Source organism: Heterodontus francisci, chromosome 7, assembly GCF_036365525.1.
Source record: "Heterodontus francisci isolate sHetFra1 chromosome 7, sHetFra1.hap1, whole genome shotgun sequence".
Classification (NCBI taxonomy): Eukaryota; Metazoa; Chordata; class Chondrichthyes; order Heterodontiformes; family Heterodontidae; genus Heterodontus; species Heterodontus francisci.
In genome coordinates, this window is record NC_090377.1 from 81,701,285 (window position 1) to 81,720,223 (window position 18,939).

At 42.2% G+C, this 18,939-nt stretch overlaps 1 long non-coding RNA gene across 3 annotated transcripts in view; it reads right to left on the reverse strand.

The window, feature by feature from the left end:
• The window catches only part of LOC137372113 (uncharacterized), a 52,843-nt gene that overhangs the window by 8,569 nt on the left and 25,335 nt on the right, over positions 1-18,939 (reverse strand). Inside the window, exons 2-5 of one of the 3 annotated variants that reach the window (XR_010975385.1) lie at positions 13,893-13,972; positions 11,121-11,413; positions 4,032-9,910; positions 23-546 (exon numbers count right to left, since the gene is read on the reverse strand). This is a non-coding gene — a long non-coding RNA (uncharacterized lncRNA). Of the gene's footprint in view, positions 1-22; positions 547-4,031; positions 11,414-13,892; positions 13,973-18,939 lie in introns of all 3 variants that reach the window. The other 2 variants (XR_010975384.1, XR_010975383.1) reach the window with 2 other exon arrangements.

The window sequence follows — 18,939 nt, forward strand, 5'->3', positions numbered from 1 at the left end:
AGCATAGAAAGACATAACTTACCTAACCTTTGCAGGCACTGAGGACTCTTGCCTCGATGGCACCAGCTTTTCAAGGACTGGAAAGTGAAGGCACGTGAGTGCCGCACGTCAAGCAGATTGCGAACGGATGGTAGGAATGAGGCAAATTGCATTCTAATTGATGCAAAATTCTATTTAACATATTTAAATTATGGTCCCATCACAGAGCAAAGGTGCCTCCATGGAACTTCGCCGCCTCTGGGAAGATCGGAACCTGGCATTATGGCATCGGGTTCCGTGGTGGACAATTCTGCTCCGATTCTCCGGTGCCCTCCAGCCATGAAACCCGCCTTCAGGCTGAGCACAAAATCCAGCTCCTTGTTTATGACCTGAAAGTCTGGGAGAGTGGAACCCATTATTCTTCAGGTGTTACCCCTGCAGTCTCTGTTTTTTCAAAAAAAAAAGTCTTTGATCTCTGTGCTCTGTTGTCCTGGTAACCAAGATATCCGTCTCGTCCTTTCGCAGAGTGGATGTGAGGTCACCTGACTTTCTGGACTCCACCTTAAACTTTTAAAAACACAATCACGTTATAAAGTCCAGCATTCATAACAAAAAGGATAATGGTATGTTGGCCTTTATATCTAGAGGTCTAGAATACAAGGGGGTAGAAGGCATTCTTCAGCCACACAAAGCCCTGGTTAGACCACACTTGGAGTACTCTGAGCAGTTCTGGGCACCACACCAATGGAAGGATATATTTGGCATTGGAGGGAGTGCAGTGAAGGTTTACCAGAATGATACGAATGATTCCTGAACTGCAAAGGTTAAATTATGAAGAGTAACTGTACAAACTCAGGTTGTATTCTCTGGAATTTAGAAGGTTAAGGGGTGATTTGATTGAAGTTTTCAAGACATAAAGAGGAACAAATAGGGTAGATAGAAACTATTTCCGCTGATTGGCGAGTCGAGGATTAGGGTGCATAATTTAAAAATTAGAGCTAGACCTTAAGGAGTGAAATTAAGAAATACTTCTACACACAAAGGGTGGTAGAAATTTGGAGCTCTCTTCCGTAAACAGCAATAATGCTAGATCAATTGTCAATTTTAAATCTGGGATTGATAGATTTTTGTTATCCAAAAGTATTAAGGGGTATGTGACAAAGACGAGCATTTGGAGTTTGTTTGCAGATCAGCCATGATCTCACTGAATGACAGAAAAGGCTTGAGGGGCTAAATGGCCTATTCCTGTTCCAATGTTCCCAACAATGGTTCACTGAATTGATTCCTAGGGCGCAATTTTTCCTAGGAACAGAGGTTGAGTAAAATGGGGCTATACTCTCTGGAGTTTAGAAGAATGGGAGGTGGCCTCATTAAAATGTATAAAATCCTGAGGGGGCTCGACAGGGTAAGATCGTGAGTGGCAATGTTCTCTGGCTGGAGAATCTAGAACTACGGGTCACAGACTCAGGATAAGGGATCAGCCATTGAGGACTGAGACGAGTAGAAATTTCTTCTCTCAGTGGGTTGTGAATCTTTGGAATTCTCTGCTTCAGAGGGCTGTGTATGCTCACTTGTTAAGTACATTCTGGATGAGGAACGATTTTTGGACACGAAGGGAATCAAGAGGATATAGGGATAGGGCAAAAAGGTGGAGTTGAGATAAAAGATCAGTCATGATCTTATTGAATGGTTTACTCATGAGGTTCTTGTGTCCGCAGGAGCCACTATTTACTCAGTTGAACATTGGGAAGATTGAAACCATTAGACACGACCTCCCCCCACCCCTGCCGACACAAACTCCATAGCCTTGTCACGATTCCATTCCCCACCCTCGCCATCATCTCTGGCTGAACCTCAGCATTCTATTCAAACCCGAGCTGAACCTCCAACCCTATATTCTCTCCATTACACAGACTGCCTAGTTTTATCTCCATAACATTTCCTACCTTGCACCTAGTTCAGCCCATTTGATGCTGAAACCCTTATCCATGTCTTTATCAGCTCCAGACTTAATTATTCCGATGCTGGCCAGGCTAGCCTTACATCCTTCAGCTCATCCAAAACTCTGCTACGTGAATTGTGTCAGGCTCCTGCTTGCCATTTCTGATCTACATCAGCTTCCAATCTCCCAACACCTTAAATTTAAAATTCTGATCTTCCTGTTGTAAATTCCTTCATGGTCGTATCTTTCCCTGTCTCTGTAACTCTTTCAGTGCTACAACCCTCCCCAAACTCTACATTCCACCAATTCCCTCTCCCTTGGCCCCAGCACTGACTTCAGGCACCGAGGGCCCACATTATGGAATTCTCTGTTCGAACCACTGTCTCCTGAACGCCCTCTCTTTCTTTAAGACCTTCCTTAACACCCACCTCTTTGATCACCTCTCTTAATATCCCCTTATTTGGCTTGGCGTCCATTTATATCTGATTATGCCTCTGTAAAGCACATTTCTCTGTTACATGAAAAATATAAATTCAAGTTGCTGTTATTACATCATGAATTTTGTTCATTTGTTGAAAAATGATCTTTTATTTTGATGTTTTAAACAAGCATTATGATTATTTTAATGTATATCTTTCCATCATCAGTTCCATATTCTAGCAAAAGCGTCAAGTATGTGGAAATATAGGGGAAATTTTAACCCCCAAGAATGGGTAGGTTGAGGGCGGGTGGGAAGCAAAAATGTATAAAATCTCAAGATAGTGGAAGGGGAGCTTTACTCTGTATATAACCTGTGCTGGGAATGTTTGACAGGACAGTGTAGAGGGAGCTTATCTTTCTAACCTGCCCTGGGAATGTTATATGCTGGCCTTGGGGAGAGGGGAAGAGATGTTTAATGTAGAAAACTGTGCCCGCTCTGACATTTCCTGAATTTGATGAGCAGAGAATGGCACACTCTGAAGAGTACTTTGATTATTTGGTGGCGGTCAAGATGACCCTCCCATTGCATCCTTTCGTCCTGTGCTCTACCTGAATAATCTCGCATTAACAGCCAATTGTTACTTTTAAAGAGAAAACCTCAAGAGTATGTCAACAGCCTGGAAAAGACAAGGAGCTGCTCAGATGTGATTCAGTGCTGTAGAGGGTTACAGCTGGATTAGAATAGTTCGGTGTTGGATGGCTGGAACAGACACGATGGGCCGAAGGGCCAGTTTCTGTGCTGTATTTTGACAAGATTTTAATTTTTATCCCATTTCCTGCAGGTTCCAATGGAAACCAGGCAGGTAAAAGGAGGAAGGAAGGGCCAGATCTATCAGGTAAATGTATTTGCTGTCAATCAGGCTGGCTGCTTGGCGGAAAATCTGCTGAAAAATGTAAAAGCCGTCCTACTTTTAATTTCAGCAGAATGTCCAAGATACGTGGATTTACCATCCGGAAATCCTCTTCCCCTGCTATCTTCACGACCTTTTGTAAATACTGGGGCCACGGTCTTAAAAGTTGATCACCAATTAAGTGGAATTAGAATTATAGAACGGTTACAGCATAGAAGGAGGCTATTTGGCCCATTGTGTCCATGCCAGACCTCTGTAAGAGCTACTCAGCTAGCCCCACTCACTCGCCTTTTCACCGTAGCCTTGCAATTATTTTTCTCTTTAGATAATTATCCAATTCCCTTTTGAAAGCCACGATTGAATCTGCTTCCACCACACTTTCAGACAGTGAATTCCAGATCCTAACCACTTGTTGCGTAAAGAAATTTTTCCTCATGTTGCCTCTGTTCTTTTGCCAATCACCTTAAATCAGTGTTCTCTGGCTCTCAACCATTCCGCCAATAGGAACACTTTCTCTCTATCTACTCTGTCCAGACGCCTCATGATTTTGAACACCTCTATCAAATCTCCAGCCTGTCTATGTCCTCTTGAAGTCTATCACTATCCTCCTCACAGTTCACAATACTTCCAAGTTTTGTGTTAATCGCAAATTTTGAAATTATGCCCTGGACACCCAAGTCTAGGTCATTAATACAGATCAAGAAAAGCAGTGATCCTAATACTGACCCTTGTGGAACCCCATTATATAGCTTCCTCCAGTCTGAAAAACAACCACTCACCACTGCTCTGTTTTCTGTCACTCAATTAGAATTGATTTGTCTTGCCAAAAAGCGATTTTTTTTCTGGAGCTTTTATTGAAGTCATCCAAATATTATGATGCATGTGAGACCAAAAAGAATCCCGAAAAGACATTTTCCTTCCTGCTTACAAACAATGCAGAGTTAGCATCGCAAATGCAGCAGGGGAGATTAAGATGCATTAAACCACCAACATGTTGCAATTTAAAAGACTAGCCTTTGTACCATGCTTCTTTTGGACCAAATTGAAAAATAACAAAATTGATAAACCATTGTAACAAATGCTCAGGCCCTGATACTATGTTGTGGATATCAATGTACAAATGTTTTAAGTCATTTATTTTGAAATTCCTTTATTTGTGATTGTACTGATGATATTAACTTATAGATTTTTAATGGGTTAATGCCTCTGCTGAAACAGCAAAGAGGAAATTCAGATCAATGTGTTAAGCTTTTGCACTCTAATACCTTACAGCATATTTTCACAGCCCAGTACTCTCTAGGGGCAAGAGAAATCAAATTTCTATGTTTAATCATATTTTGATAATTTCAGGAAAAGCCATTGATTTAGTTACGTGCACCATTCTTCCTGTGTTGCGAACAAAACAGAGGTTGTACTGGCTCTAGTGCAGACCACACTTAAATCTGTTTAACATTTCTGTAGCATACTATTCATGGGGAAGGGGGTTAAATAGCAGATCCAAACTGTTGTACTAACTCTTTCTAGATGAATACCAACGAAGTTGAAGGGCAGGCATAGAGCTTTAATGGAGACTTGTTGCTTCAGCTTACACGTGCTAACTGACTGTGCAAGAGAACTGAATCATGTGATATTGCATCACTTCCTGTGATGACATATATATTAGTATAAAGATATATTTAAATAATTACATTTAACATACTAACAAATACACTATCACAACATTCCCTTTCCCTTAAATCACAATCCCATACAGAATAACATTAATATGTATATAAATAAGCAACCCTTATGAGATATAAGAAATTTGACAACTATAATACTATTTACATAAAACATTCAACTGTAACAAGAATATTTGGAACACTCCTCTTCACTAGGTTTGGAACTGTACTGGTCATCGGCTGACTCGTCCGGACCTTATGACAACAACATACAGATGTGTTCTCAAACTGTTTGCCCTCTCCTCCTGAAGACTGTGTTTGGGAGGATTGTCCTCAGTTTTCGGTGTGCTGCTTGTTGTCTCTTCATCTGCAAAATGTACCCGTGTACACATAGGCCACGTTGGTTGGTTGCCATGTGCATGGCTAGCAGAGAGTGCCCTGAGATGAGACTGATTCCTTCACAGTACCACACCATTTGGCATTGTCACCTCATATGAATGTGGTTCTTTGCACAGCTTGGATACCTCTGCTGGGAAGGACCCTCACCTTCTGGCCAACGTTTAGTGGTGCTAATTCTGCACCCACATGCAGGTCATGTGCGTCTTTCATCTTATCTTGTTTCTGCTGTAATTGATCTGTGATCAAGGATGACTTGGTGAGATGATAACTTAGTAGTGTGGTTCTCACTGGTTGGCAGGTGATGCCGTCCAGAGTCTAATGGCATTGCGCCAAGATGCAATAACGCAACTTGGATATCTTGCTCAGTTTCCGAACACCTTTTGATCAGCGATTTGACTGTCCTAACCATACATTCAGCCATCCCACTTGAATGAGGATATGGGGTGATGATGTAACGTTGTTGATGGACCATTGTTCACAAATATCCTGGAATGGTTTTCCAGTATATGGTGGACTGTTGTTGGATACCACTTCTACCAGGGGACCAAAGAGACTAAAGATAGCACTAACAGTGTTGGCCATTGCACCTCGAGGCTTTTGCACAATATGAAATTTGGAGTGATAGTCACGAGCAAATAGTCTTCTCTGTCCACAGAGAACAAATCTGTTGCTATCTTGTTCCACGATGATGACAGTATGTCATGTGGTTAGATAGGCTCTTTCTGTTGACTGGCTTGGTGTTCCTGACATGCACCACAACATCTCACCATGTGGTCAACGTCCTTGCTGATGCTGGGCCAGAACAGTGACTTGTGAGCAAGTCGTCTCATCCTGTCTATTCCCATAGGTCCTTGGGGGAGCTGTCCAAGTATGTCAGACTGAAGTGTCATTGGAATGAGTACTTGGCATCCTCTGAATAGTATACCATTTGATATACCGATTTTGTTTCCATATGACCAATATGTTTTCAGATCTGTAGGGATCTCCTGTATGATCACAGATCAACCCTCTACAACAATTTGCCACAGAGCCCGGAGTCTGGGGTCTTGCAAAGTCTCCCAATGGGTTCCTCTCTCTTCTTTTGACTGAAGCACGAGATCTACGTTGTAGACATCCTCCAAGCTTGCACAAACTTTGTTCACCTGGAAGTTGAGTGGTATGTCTCACACCTTCCCAGGGTTGGGCAGTCGACTTAGAGTTTCTGATACAACCATCTGACCACTGGGTTTGTTTGTGACATCACAGCTGTAGTCCTGAATCTTTATGAATAATCTCTGGAGTGAAGGCAGTGCACTCGTGAGCGGTTTTCTCCAGATCATCTCCAGCTACTCATGATCTGTCTCGACCATGGACCCTTTCCCAAATAACTATGCGTGAAATCTGGTGATCCCGAAAACAAGAGCAAGAGTTTCTCGTTTGTTATTGGAGTAATTTGCTGGCGACAGACATTTTGAACCAAGTACAACAGCTTGTTGTCTTGAAGAAGACATGCATCAAGACCTCTCTGTGATGCATCCACTTCTAAAGTTGTTGCCTTCCGAGAGTCATAGTATTGAAGATGAGACTTGGCTGATGCACTTGCATTGAGTGCATGTTGATGATGTTACGACTGACCACTCCTGCCAAAGCCCCCAATCAAAATATACGATTCTGATTGTGGTGGGACCAACGCACTGTTAATTCAATCCCGTCGCTCGACAGATCGGTTAACATCATTTAAAACTTTCCAAATTAAAGACCAAGCCAAATTGTACCATTTATTAACCCTGAATGAGGCTAACCAAACCAGATGTTTTTAAATTAACAAATAAATTCTTTAATTAGAAGAACTAAATTCTTAAACACTATGAAGATATAAACAACATTTAAAATAGAAAACATTTGAGTCCTTGCAAATTTACAGCCCAATGTTGCTTGAAGTCCTCACAGAATGTTGCTTTCCTTCTCCAGCGAATGTCAACAATAACGACTTGCAAATAATTTCAATGGAATCAAGCTGACTTTAGAGTTTTTGAGGGATATAAGATTGTCACAGTCTAACTTCCCTTTCTTCAATTTAAATTACCAGAGATCTCTGTTTTGGCTTGACCTTTTTTTTTTTTAGAATTTTGAGAGATAATAATAAACAGACTAAAATCCTATTCCTTCAGTTTAAATAGTTGAGATCTCTTTTTTCAGGTGCCCACACCAGCTGTGTCTGTTTGTCTCTGTCTGCGTGTTCTGTTGGAAGAAACTGTCTTCAACTCAAAGCCAGTTCAAAACTGAATTGTAACAAATTTATCGCATGAGACTCACTCTCAGTGGCTGTTTCTATGGTAATGAGAATGCACCCTTTGAATCAATCACAGTATCCAAATGGCTGTTTCTAAGGCAACGAAACTTCACCTTCCTATAACTCCTGAGGCTTGCTGGTTCTTAAAGCAATACTGATCCCTTGCAAGCCTTAAAGGCAAACCACATATTCCGAAAAAAAACTGCAGCACCATGACAATGATCTTCCCGCCAGAGGAATGGCGTGTCTTTCTTCAGCAATTCCATTAGTGGAGATGCCTTCTCCAAGAAGCTCGGTATGTATGCAGCAAGGAAGTTGAATAGACCTAGACACCTTTGGAGGTCATCCTTGTATTGTGGTATCAGCATTGACTGCATGTCTTCGATCTTCCAAGGATCCAGACAGATACCCTGAGCTTGAGTAAATGGCACTGAAAAAATTTATGTGATCTGCCTTAATGAAGCACTTTTTGCTGTTGATAACCAAACCTTCGCATCTGGCGGTCTCCATTAACAAGTGCAGGTTTCTGTCATGCACTTCTTCCGTGCGTCTCTGGTGATATCGTCCATAATATACACACAGCCCGTTCATTATCCAGTCCATATGCTGTTGAAATATATCCTGGCTGACCAACAGCCCAAATTGTAAACGGAAAAAACAATACGTGCCAAAAGGAGTTCTGACGTTGTTAGCTCTTGCGACTCTCACTCGAACAAACGTTGGGTTTAACTCTTCTAGCATTGGTATCTTTTGAGATCATCTTTTAAAGAATTTGTTTAGTCTCCTCGGGTCTAAACATAGTCAAATTAAACCGTCCTTCTTGATTGCGGTAGTGATGGAACTGCACCAGACAGTGTGATGTTGCACACGTCAAATAATGCCTTGTTTTTCCATTCCATCAAGTTCCATTTTCAACTTTTCTCAAATGTGCATTTTTGCGGTGGGTCGATTGACGGTGTTACATGCTTTTTAATGTGTAGGACTGCATCCCTCTGAAAATTGCCAACCATGCCAAACCGGTATGTGTACAACCTCTGGAGGTCTTGTACCAAACTGATATGTGTGCACCTGTTTTGGCTGCTGTGGTCTTCTGACTGGGTCATGGATGGTGACGCTGGCAGCTTTGCTACTGTTGGTCCTGACACATCCACTATGTAGAATATCTAAGTAGACCATGTTGACTCAAGTACCTGTAATCCAGGTCTAGAGCACCTTGGCAATTCATTGTCGCGCCATCGCATGTCGTAAATTTCACACTTGTGGGTTGGACCATAGACGTCCATGCCTCGTGGTACATCTCATTGAGAATGCGGAAAGGTACAGTGTTGGTACTTGCACCTGTATCAATCTTCACTCTCAGTCAATGCCGTCCTTATTGAAGCAGACGATCTGGAGTGCTGCAAAAGCTTCTGTTTTGTTAACGGAATGGACCCTTCAGCTAAGGCGATCGTATGAAATAGCTGTTCACCTGTAGTGTCTTCATCTCCATCCACCTCATTTATTTTGGTCAGACGTTCTCCCATTTCATGGATGGGTTTATGCCTTTGGCAATGCCTGGAAGTGTCTCACCTCCTTTCGCCTCTGGGTGACGTACCTCTGTGGTTCGAGCTCTGCCCGCTCTGGCTTCTACCCACGTTCCTGCTGCTGGATCTTCTGCAAAGTTTGGCCCAGTTCCCTCAAAACTCGCATGCCTTGCACATGCCTGTGTATGCTGGGCATCTATGCGGTTAGTGGGAGAGCCTGCAGTTACTGCACACCTTGTTCTGCCTGGGTGCCTTGAATATCGTATCGACAGGCGTTTTGGACGCTTAGGCTCGCAAACACTGTCTCCCTGCAATAATTGCCTTGAATCTGCATCCGTCCTGCAGCATGCTCTTTACGCCATGTCCCTTTGGCTTTTCAAGAAGCTCTTTTTGGAACGCCTCAATAGGAGTGGAAAGGACAGCGGGAAGTATTCTGCATCAAAACACGATGCTGCACTGAACTCTGCAGCTGAAACTACAATTGATTTTTTGTCTTGCCAGCTCAGGGCAAAACCGGGAGTGCGCCCAAATCGCCTCAATTTCTACTTACACCATTGCTCTCCCGAAGTGAGAGCTGTGATCTGGTTGCAGTGCTTCTGGTAGGCTTCAGACTTGAATTGTTGTTTTCAGCTGCTGATCAATGCTGTCGACTCACTACCGCTGCTCCATATTGAATTATCTCTTTCTAGATTAATAACAACGAAGCTGAAGGGCAGGCATTGAGGTTGAACACAGAGCTTTAATAGATCCTTATTGTTGCTGACTGTGTAAGAGAACTGAATCACGTGATATTACATCATTTCCTGTGATGACATACATATTAGCATAAACATATAGTTAAATGATTATATTTAACATACTAACAAATACACTATCACAACATACACAGATGCCCTCAAAGTTCACTCACAAAATCACATTTTTGCATTGTGAAATGGAAACTGGCTCTAAAGTTATGACATTGGAAATTCACATGGGGGTGTGATTTCTTTTACAGCTTAATTCATTAAAAAAGGATTCTAAACAATGATTTCTCTTGACACAAACCTTCACTCATAGCAAAGGCAACATACTGTGTTTGTTGCAAATCTGCAATACAAACAGCAAATGCTGGAAATACTCAGCAAGACAGGTAGCCTTCACTACTCGCTGCTTGGTAAAATTGTGTTAAGTTACTAGGCCTTATTTTAGTTCTTTTTGGTTCAATATCTACAAAGGCAGTGAGACATTACAAAGAAGTACAATATGAAATCATGCTTAAGCAGAGCATTTCAGACTTGTAGGATTAAACCTCTCAGATCATATGCACACCGTGACCTGCACTCATTGTTATCTATTACTCCTGAAAGAACAAAGGATAAAGTAAGTTAACACTTCAAGTACATCAAACATCATAGATTAGCAGATAAAGCTTTAAATTCTGCTTTTGTGGTAATTCTGCACTGCACAGGATGTATTTGTCTCAACAAAATGTCCTAACTTTGATGTAAATGCCAAGTTCCAATAAGATTTGAGAAGGATATAAATAAAGTGACTGTATGGAGCCAAAAGTAATTCCAGCCTGTTGGTAGAATATGTATGGGTACAACAAATGCCGGATTAATTGATTTGTAATGCATCACAGCTGCTTTTCCAGGCACTGCAAATCTACATGGATCAACAAAACATTCAAAGTAAAATAAGAAAGAAAAATTACCTCCACATAACTGCAGGAAAATGATGAGGGGATCTGAAGATGAAAAGAAACTGCAGAAACATGGTTGAGGAGGCAAAGAGGGATCTGGAAATTCTTCCAAGTAATATAAGTATTTTTAGAAAAGAGGAAAAAACTCTGAACTATGTCAACAGGGCTGAAATTAAGGATAAGCATAAAATAGTTAATTTAATCATTCATTCCATCCTATAAGCATTCATTCGAGAGCTCATGAGTGGGGTAACCCAGTGTTGTGGCCCCCAACATTTTTAATTAATAATCTGGGTTCAAAGGTTATGTATAAACAAGTGAAACAATACCAGAGTTAAATATTCTGCTGATACTCATTGTCCTTTGTCAGACTGAATAATGATGACTTGCTCAGGGTTTTTTTGGTGAGGCTCCCAATATCTGTTAAACCCTACTAAGCATGAGTCACCGATTTCAGGAGAAACAAGGAAGGGTGGAGATAATGGGCTTGTTTCCTCCATGCGGATGTACCACTAGAACAAAATTTCTACCTGTTGATGTGACACTTCTATAACAGGGTTTTTACTGGGGGAAATGGCACCAGGCAACATCATCCCATTTTCCTGCACCATCCATCCTGAATCTGCCACAAAACGAGAAATAAATCAAAGGGAAAAGTGAATACAAAATGTCTTTTGCTCAGGTTCGCTGTGTTAAAAAACTTACATGAGGCTATTAATATGATGTTACAATACTGCTGTAATGGAGATCCTGAAATTAAGTAGTAATGGTGGCTTAGCGGATACTATCGAATGTAAAACTATAATTTTGAATTGTATTACTGATGGGAAGCTGTGAAAACAGAAATAAGTTAATTATAGTTATTATATCCCATAGTATTCATCTCTAGATTAAACATACATTATTAATAGCCCGAGCTTCTATGTGCATTGTCTCCTGCCCTACATGTTGTTGCACTTCCATGCATCCTCATTGTATTGAAATGAATGAAATCATACTGATTCCCAAAATTTCAAAACTATGGATCTCTTTATCTCTCTCAATCTACCCATCTTCCTACAATCTACTGGTTTTTCAAATGCAACTTAAAACTTAATCTTGTTAATTCATAGTCACTTGAATTACTGGAAATTACATTTCTTAGTATTACAATGTCTCTTATACTGTATATGTCAATTATTTAATTTAAATCACTGGATTTTTTTTTGGTTCAGAAAACTTAGAGTTAACAAGATTAGGCTGTATTTCCTGATTTAACTCATCTTCTCTGATATCATTTTTCATCCTTCATGGTACTCAAATATACCTCACTTCTGTTAACTATGCACTTTTTGGGACAGTACTCATGTTATATAAGTTATCACCTTCATCAGATTAGCTGGGTAATTTTACATACATCATTATGAAAGGGTTCATTATGGTTTGTACGTTTTTCATCTTTTTAAAAAAATTGTTCCGAGATATGCTGGCAAAGCATTATTTTAGGCCAAACATCAAGAATAAGAAGGCACTTTACTGTAATCAGACAAAAAAGTTATTGTTATGCCAAAGAAGGAGATATTAGGAGAGGTGGCCAAAAGCCTGGGTCTTAAAGAAGGAGATGGAGGTTGAGAGAATTGAGGAGGAAATTCCCAAGCGTAGGGTCTGAATGGCTGAAGGTGCTGCAGTCAATCCTGGGGTGATAGGGCAGCACAGTGGCGCAGTGGTTAGCACTGCAGCCTTACAGCTCCAGCGACCCGGGTTCGGTTCTGGTTACTTCCTGTGTGGAGTTTGCAAGTTCTCCCTGTGACCGCGTGGGTTTCCGCCAGGTGCTCCAGTTCCCTCCCACCGCTAAAGACTTGCAGGTTGATAGGTAAATTGGCCATTGTAAATTGCCCTTAGTGTAGGTGGGTGGTAGGAGACTGATAGGGAATATGGGATTAATGTAGGAGGGGATGTGGTAGGGATTATGGGATTAATGTAGGATTAGTATAAATGGGTGGTTGATGGTCAGCACAGACTCGGTGGGCCGAAGGGCCTGTTTCAGTGTTGTATCTCTCCATAAAAGGAATGTACAAGTAATCAGAGTTGGAGAAAATCAGATGGTATGGAAGATTGCAAGGCTGGAGAAGGTTATACTGTGGAATTCATACTGTGGCAGGTAGCAATGTGGAAATGAAGGTCCGAGTATGGGTTTTAGTTCTTGCATTGTGAAGGGTTAAATAGATTAGTGTTGAAGGATTATTAATGTAGGGATGATGTGAATGGTTCTACATTTTCTGTTATTGGAAACATAGGGCTGGATTTTAAACAGCCCTCAACGTCGAGATCCATGGCGGGAGGGCCTGAAGATGGCTCCGGATGAGGCCTGCTGCGGACCTCGACGCTGGCGGGGCCCAGCCTGATCCTCCCAGCGGCGGCAAGGCACCGTGGCGCCCCCCACCCCCCACCCCAACCCCACCGCTCGACGATGGGACCACAATCACAATATTCAAATTAATTATATTAATGCATTTACATAAACTTAGCTCATATCTTGAGGGCCCACTGCGATCGTCGGCACTTTGACCAACACGCCCGCGCCTTCAGATCCCTGTCCGGGGAAACGAGGTGCAACACTGGTGGGGAGGGGGGAGGAGGCAAGTTTCTCAGTGTGGGAGGCGGGGTCAAATAAACGTCACAAGTGTAGGGGATGGTGAGAAGGGTTGTACTTCAAATTTTGTGCAGTTTGCGGGCAGGGAAGGTCAGGTGTTAAAGCTAAGTGTTTTTCTGGGTGGGGGGGGTAGGGCAAATAGTTAATGTAATTGTTATGGCGGGGGGGTGGGACAGGGGCAAAGGAAATGTATTTAATTTTATTGTATATGTCTTTAAATATTTAAATAATCCGGCAGGGCCGACTGCCCTTTAAAAATGGTGTCAGCACCTGTGCATAGGCAGCTGACATTATTGCTAGGTCAGACAACCCGCCCATCCACGTGACTGGGATGGGGGCAGGCCACCCCACCTATTTAAATGAGCCGCCGCGCTTAAGATTGCTTCGGCTCTTCAGCGTACTCGCCGCCGAGCTCTTAAAATCCACCCCATAATCTATGAGCTTCTGCCTAACATCCCTGGCTGCTTACATGTAGGTCTTGGTGCAGCTTCTCTTCTTCCTGATCTTCTTCGAAAGTTCATTCTTTAGTCCCCATTGCAAGATGAGATTCTGCAAAATGAAGCAGCTGAAATGGTCAGGGAGACATGATGGGGCTGGTCCAGAAGAAAATGCTCAGATTTATCCAGGCATCTGAAATGCTACTTCAACATGCCAATGACGTATTCAATTTCTGCCTTGGTCCTCCCACAACTACTGTTATAAGGCCCTTCAACTCGGGTTCATGAGTGTTAAATATGTGCCATTCACATAGCCCTTGTTCCCTAGCATCCATTAGTGGACCTGCTGCTGTTCTTCAAAAATAGGTCGAGAAAGTTAGTGGAACAGGATAAATGCATCAAAGCTGCTCTTAGAGTACTTTGTACACACCAGCATGATTCTTAAATGATGGCCACATTCCAAATGCACAGAGAGTGGAACCCCTTCCTATTGATTAAAGGTGATGGCTCATGTGAAGGTACTTTAATTATCATACAAGTGCAGTCAATAGCAACCTGGAGACGTGGGAATGTGGCAATTGCAGCAAATCCCATTGCTCTGTCATGCTGACTGGCAGCACAGCGGCACAGTGGTTAGCACTGCAGCCTCACAGCTCCAGGGACCCGGGTTCGATTCTGGGTACTGCCTGTGTGGAGTTTGCAAGGTCTCCTTGTGTCTGCGTGGGTTTTCTCCGGGTGCTCCGGTTTCCTCCCACAAGCCAAAAGACTTGCAGGTTGATAGGTAAATTGGCCATTATAAATTGTCACTAGTATAGGTAGGTGGTAGGGAAATATAGGGACAGGTGGGGATGTTTGGTAGGAATATGGGATTAGTGTAGGATTAGTATAAATGGGTGGTTGATGGTCGGCACAGACTCGGTGGGCCGAAGGGCCTGTTTCAGTGCTGTATCTCTAATCTAATCTAATCATCCACAGGAAACTTAATGGACTGGCTTGCCTTCTCAAACAGAGCAACTGTCACTTGCTTTATGCAGGCGTGTGCAGTTATCTTTCTAATATATGCCATATACCATGCTACAGCCTGGAATGAAGGTGACCGTCACTTGGATTGCCACTGCAGAGATGGCCAGATGGCACAGAAGGCTGCAGCTTCTCCTCTAGGAGGCTGTACAGGTTTGCAACTTCCTGATGGGAGAACTGAGACTTTGGCATAACAATTTGTTGGGGTAGTGTCCATTAGCAGCCGATCTTCGATTCCTCGAGGCACCTAATGGCTATTCTCAAGCAGCTCGCTGGTTTGACGGTAATGAGGCCCAAAATCAATATTATACATGTCTCAGGCCCATCCATTCCTGGGTGCCTGATTTTGAGTACCCTTGAATTTCTATGCCGTTATCTGCAAAAGTACTAATCAATTTTCTGTGCTGCTGCTTGCCCCTTTAAATACTGCTCCTCAATGCCATGCTAGCCTTCACTACCAGAGATTGCTAGTTGAGCCTGCCCCTCGGTACCACCCATGCCAACTCACCTAAGGATCCCAGGAAAATGGCTCTGACAGCAATATCACCTGAAATGCAGCAGCAAGCCTTCATCAGCAACTTTCAGATCCGATTGACCCATTTCCACTGGGAGCGACAGCCTTGAAAATTCAGCCCTTAAATTCTCATATTAACTTTACTGTAATTGAAAAGTAATTCACAAATATCTTCCCAGTTCAAAAAATAAAATGCTTAACATTGAGAGTCATCAATATGGTTGGAGCATTGTATCATCGTAAAAATCAATGAAGTTTGGAAAGAAGGTTGAAGCTCTCAGTCATGTTGAAAGTACATTAATGATTTATGATGCACTGCTTCACACAAGAAATGTCATTCACCACACAGAATGTTGAAACAGGAAGTTTCAACCTGGGCAGAAGAAAGCATTGCCACAAAAATGTGAAACACGAATCTGACATAGTAGCGTTCCTGAATTTTATTCATCAACGTATTGTTGTTGTTACGGTCAGTCCCTCGAAACGAGGATGACATCTGCCAGGCTTCATGATTTGTGTGTCCTCAGGTGATTCAGCAGGCCAATCCTGGAGCCACAGATCTTTGGGCAGACAGGACAAGTGTTGCCCTGGGGAATGGGGTTTCTCAAGTCAGAGTTCTGCTCTCTCTCCTCCTGCTATCATTGCTTCTTTGCAGCAGAGTTCATGCAGTCAGTTTCCGATTATGTTGTGGCTTCTTGGATGAGATACTACCACATGGTACAGTTTGTGGCAAGTTCTTTCCATGCACTGATGTCAATTTGTCCCCTTTTCAATGAGGCCTTCAGAGTATCCTTACAATGTTTTCTGTGCCCTCCTTGAGATCAGGTGCCAAAGCCGATTATTTGGCATACAGATGCAGTGTTCCGATCCGCAGAGCTGATTCGTGTAATCATGATTGCGATGCTGGTTGAATTGGCTTCACTGAGGATTCTGAACTTGGTTCATTTGTCTTCCCATTTGACTTTGAGTATCCTGCAGAAACACCACTGGTGAAAATTCTCCAGTGCCCTGAGGTGCCTTTGGTAGGTGACTCAGGTCCTACTGCCATATTGAAGGGTAGTGACAACAACGTTGTAGACTAAAGCCTTTGTCCTTTTTTGGAGATCTCATGACAGAGGTTTGAATTAATTAAGGATAGCCAGCATGGATTTGTAAAAGGCAGATCAAGTTTGACTACTCAAATTGAATTTTTTGATGAAGTAACAGAGAAGGTTGATGAAGGGAATGCAGTGGATGTTGCTCATAAGGATTTTAAGAAAGCATTTGATAAGGTACCACATAAAAGGCTGGTTAACAAAACTGAGGCTCATGGAATAGGAGGGTCAGTGTCCAACTGGAAAAAAAATTGGCTTATGGACAGAAAACAGTGAATTGTAGTAAATGATTGCTTTTCTTACTGGACATCCACCCTGTCAAGACCCCTCAGGATCTTATATGTTTCAATCAAGTCGCCTCTTACTCTTCTAAATTCCACCAGATACAAGCCTAGCCTGTCCAATCGTTCCTTGTAAGACAGTCCGCCCAATCCAGGTATTAATCTAGTAAACCTTCTCTGAACTGCTTCCAATGCATTTACATCCTTCCTTAAATAAGGAGACCTGTACTGTACACAGTACTCCAGATGTGGTCTCACCAATGCCCTATATAGCTGAAGCATAACCTCTCTACTTTTGTATTCAATTCCCCTCGCGATAAACAATAACATCCTATTAGCTTTCCTAATTACGTGCTGTACCTGCATACTAACCTTATGCAATTCATACACGAGGATACCCCAGATCCCTCTGCATCTCAGAGCTCTGCAATCTCTCAAATTTAGATAATATACTTCTTTTTTATGTTTCCTGCCAAAATGGACAATTTTACATTTTCCCATATTATACTCCATTTGTCAGATCTTTGCCCACTCACTTAACCTATCTATATACCTTCGTAGCCTCCTATGTCCTCTTCACAACTTACTTTCCTACCTATCTTTGTGTCATCAGCAATTTTAGCAACCATACGTTCGGTCCCTTCATCTAAGTCATTCATATAAATTGTTAAGTAAATTGATTAATTAATTGTAAATTGACCTGGAACTCGCTGCTCACAAGGGTGGTGGAAGTGGAGACAATCACTGACTGACTTCAAGAGGAAGTTGGATGGCCACTTGAGAGAAATATACTTGCAAGGCTACAAGGATTGAGCCAGGGAATGCGAATGATTGCATAACTCTGTGGAGAGCTGACATGCACTCGATGGGCTGAATGGCCTCTTTCTTGCCATAAAAACTTTATGACTCTTCCCTCCCTTGTACAATTGAACCAGCCATGGTGCAGTGGACTTGGCTGTGGCTGTACTCTCCAGAGGAACCATCGTCCTCACCAGTATTCAAAAGTGAATATCAATTTGAGAACAAGATGTACTCAGGGAACTCCTGCACTATTTTCCTGGTCCTCCTTATCTGTTTGGCAGTCTTACTCTTATGCTGGGTGGTAACCACCTCCAGAAATGTGCGATTCATGGAGCTCTCTGCCTCCGAATGCACTGTAGTGACACCAGCTCGAGCTCTTCCAGCTGATGACACTTCCTGCACACGTGGTTGTCCAGGACACAATAAGCATTTTGGAGTTTCCAAATGGCACAGGATGTGCTTTTGACGGGACTGAGGTGTCCTCCCATGCCTCTATTTATTGGACTACTATCTAACCTTAACAGAAATAAAAAAGACTTGGACGTGATCTAGGCAAAGAAAACTCACCAGCTGCTCACCAATCAGCTCCTTCCCTTATGCTGATAACATTTGAGGTGTTTTTATTAACCTCTCTCCCTAATGCTTGCACTCCTTTACCTCCAGACTCTTGGATTCAATTTAGCTTTTTTTTCAGTTTTTTAAACTAATTTCTTGATCTAGATTAAGTTATATGTTGGTTAACTTAAATATTTCCCTTAAGCTTACCCTCGTTGGCCCTCCTTTTGCTGTGGTCTGCCTTCTCCTGTAAGGAGTTCAGGAAAGTAAAATTTCAAATTGTTAAGAAAAATATCAGCTGCCATCCGAAAAGAATCCCTTAATAATATGTCATGCAATAATTCCCAAGTTTCAACATGCAGCGAACAATGGATGTGATGACATATACATGTCACGAGATAAAAAGATTTTTTGATTTGAATACGTGTAAAGATATGAGCTACGGAATACTTCCAGATGCAGGTTGGGGTCATTCAGCAGTAAAATGGACACATACCAGGTTTGAAAATATAAATAATGTAAAGAGTAGGAAAATTGTAAGTATTTGCTCCCATATATTACTAGAAAGTTACAGTGGGCTCTCCTTCATCTAGTAATGTCACTGAACTTTTTAATGACCAGATTTTATGTGCATAATTTTGTGGAGGACACAGTGCCACTTGCTAATCCTCCTATCCCATGAATGCTCTCCATGGACAGACGGGGCTTGTGACATAGTGCCAGAGAGAGCTTCCCCTCTTCTGTGTCACTTCCTCAAGAAGAACCTCTATGGTTCTAATGTGGAACTGTGCCAACTTCACTACTTGCAGACATA